Below are 2,500 nucleotides of genomic sequence, written 5' to 3' on the forward strand. Positions count from 1 at the left end.
CGGAGAAGGGTTTCGTGTGAACAGCCGTTGCACACGAGTCAGTCGATCCTAAGCCCTAGGAGAAATCCGATGTTGATGGGGGCCGTCATAGCATGATGCACTTTGTGCTGGCCCCCGTTGGGCGAAAGGGAATCCGGTTCCTATTCCGGAACCCGGCAGCGGAACCGATACAAGTCGGGCCCCTCTTTTAGAGATGCTCGTCGGGGTAACCCAAAAGGACCCGGAGACGCCGTCGGGAGATCGGGGAAGAGTTTTCTTTTCTGCATGAGCGTTCGAGTTCCCTGGAATCCTCTAGCAGGGAGATAGGGTTTGGAACGCGAAGAGCACCGCAGTTGCGGCGGTGTCCCGATCTTCCCCTCGGACCTTGAAAATCCGGGAGAGGGCCACGTGGAGGTGTCGCGCCGGTTCGTACCCATATCCGCAGCAGGTCTCCAAGGTGAAGAGCCTCTAGTCGATAGAATAATGTAGGTAAGGGAAGTCGGCAAATTGGATCCGTAACTTCGGGATAAGGATTGGCTCTGAGGATCGGGGCGTGTCGGGCTTGGTCGGGAAGTGGGTCAGCGCTAACGTGCCGGGCCTGGGCGAGGTGAGTGCCGTAGGGGTGCCGGTAAGTGCGGGCGTTTAGCGCGGGCGTGGTCTGCTCTCGCCGTTGGTTGGCCTCGTGCTGGCCGGCGGTGCAGGATGCGCGCGCCTGCGCGGCGTTCGCGCCCCGGTGCTTCAACCTGCGTGCAGGATCCGAGCTCGGTCCCGTGCCTTGGCCTCCCACGGATCTTCCTTGCTGCGAGGCCGCGTCCGCCTTAGCGTGCTCCTCCGGGGGCGCGCGGGTGCGCGGATTCTCTTCGGCCGCCATTCAACGATCAACTCAGAACTGGCACGGACTGGGGGAATCCGACTGTCTAATTAAAACAAAGCATTGCGATGGCCCTAGCGGGTGTTGACGCAATGTGATTTCTGCCCAGTGCTCTGAATGTCAACGTGAAGAAATTCAAGCAAGCGCGGGTAAACGGCGGGAGTAACTATGACTCTCTTAAGGCGATCAAGTGGCGGCGGCGCGGCTGCATCCGAACTCTGCTTCTCGAAGCAGGGTTTTGCTGTAGTCTAGCTGCTACCGCGAGGTCCCTTCCTTGGGTTGTAGTTACAGGGAGTGTGAAGCGCAACACATGGGCCTAGCCCACTTAGCCTCTCCACTTCTGCGGTCTTCTCCCCTTCACGTGGGCCCGCTGATTTCGCAGAGTAGAAGACCGCACCAGGGGCCTGGGGGGGTTACCAGCCCCCCCTCGCATTATCCCTTTTAGTTGGGGGCAGTCTCTATAATAATATAAGTGGTAGTCCTTCCGCTGAAGGCGCCACCCCAGCTTCCCCAGCATCTATCCGGCCAACCGGCCGTGACGCAAATACGGTAACTTGTGTAGCTTCTTACGCCTGCAGTGAGTGCCACCGCAGCTTCACAACAAAGAACGGTCTCGGGGTCCATCGCCGCCGCCAACATCCTGCGGCCGCCAACGCGGAGATCGTCACGGAGAGGCATCGCGCGAGGTGGACGGAAGAAGAAGTCCTATCGCTCGCCAAAGCGGAGGCCGAACTTTTCCTTGAGAGGGACGCACGGTTCTTCTTCGTCAATCAAGAGCTGACGAGGATATTCCCCGACCGAACACTTGAAGCGATCAAGTGCCAGAGGCGGAAGGCTGCCCACAAGCAGCTTGTCCGCCAATTCATGGAGGCGCTTGAAGTCGGTCGGGGGGAAGAGCCGGCGTCCCGCCGGGGAGCGGTGAGGCCGCCGCCAGACGCGGGCGATAGTGCTGCGCCACCCGATGACGCAGATACGGACTTCGCGGCCGACACCACCGGGCCGCCGCTGGAGGGGCCGACTGACGCCGCCGTCTGGGAGCATCTAGCGGGGCTACCCGCTTCCGCTCAGCGCTTCTCGGCACTAGACCGAATTATCGGTCTGGGGCCGGGAGCGCCGCCCGAAGTCATCCTGGGCATGCTTCCGGACGCCCTTGCGTCGGTCGGGTCCAGAGAAGAGAGGTCAGCCACGAGGACACAGAGGCCGCGCCAACCACCTAAGCGGCCTCCTGCTGCTCCGCCGCAGCAAAGGCGCAAACGGCGCCGATGGGAGTACGCCAAGACGCAGGGTGCCTTCCGGCGGTCGCGCGCGCGCTGCGTGCGTGGCCTTCTAGATGGCACCCTGCTGCAGCCGCCGCCTGACATCCCCGGTCTGCTGGACTTCTGGGCGGACCTCTTCACGAAGAAGCCTATCTCCACCGCGGGCTTCATCCGTGACCGCCTCCTGCCGCACTCGGAGCCTGTTGCTCCGGAGCGCCTGTGGGGGCCGGTCACATATGAGGAGGTCGCCGCTGCCTTGCCGCCCAGAGGTTCAGTAGCCGGCCCGGACGGCCTTACTCCCGTCGAGCTGCGGCGCCTGCCGCACGAAGTCCTCGTGAAGTTGATGAACCTTTTCATTCTGGCCCGTGCCCTTCCAGAGCGTCTGCTTCGCGCA

The 2,500-nt window shown here is 62.3% G+C and overlaps 1 pseudogene; it reads left to right on the forward strand.

The window, feature by feature from the left end:
- Nucleotides 1–2,500, forward strand: part of LOC126317709 (large subunit ribosomal RNA) — a 7,940-nt pseudogene that overhangs the window by 1,852 nt on the left and 3,588 nt on the right.

This window comes from Schistocerca gregaria, unplaced genomic scaffold (genome assembly GCF_023897955.1).
Source record: "Schistocerca gregaria isolate iqSchGreg1 unplaced genomic scaffold, iqSchGreg1.2 ptg000640l, whole genome shotgun sequence".
Taxonomy (NCBI): domain Eukaryota; kingdom Metazoa; phylum Arthropoda; class Insecta; order Orthoptera; family Acrididae; genus Schistocerca; species Schistocerca gregaria.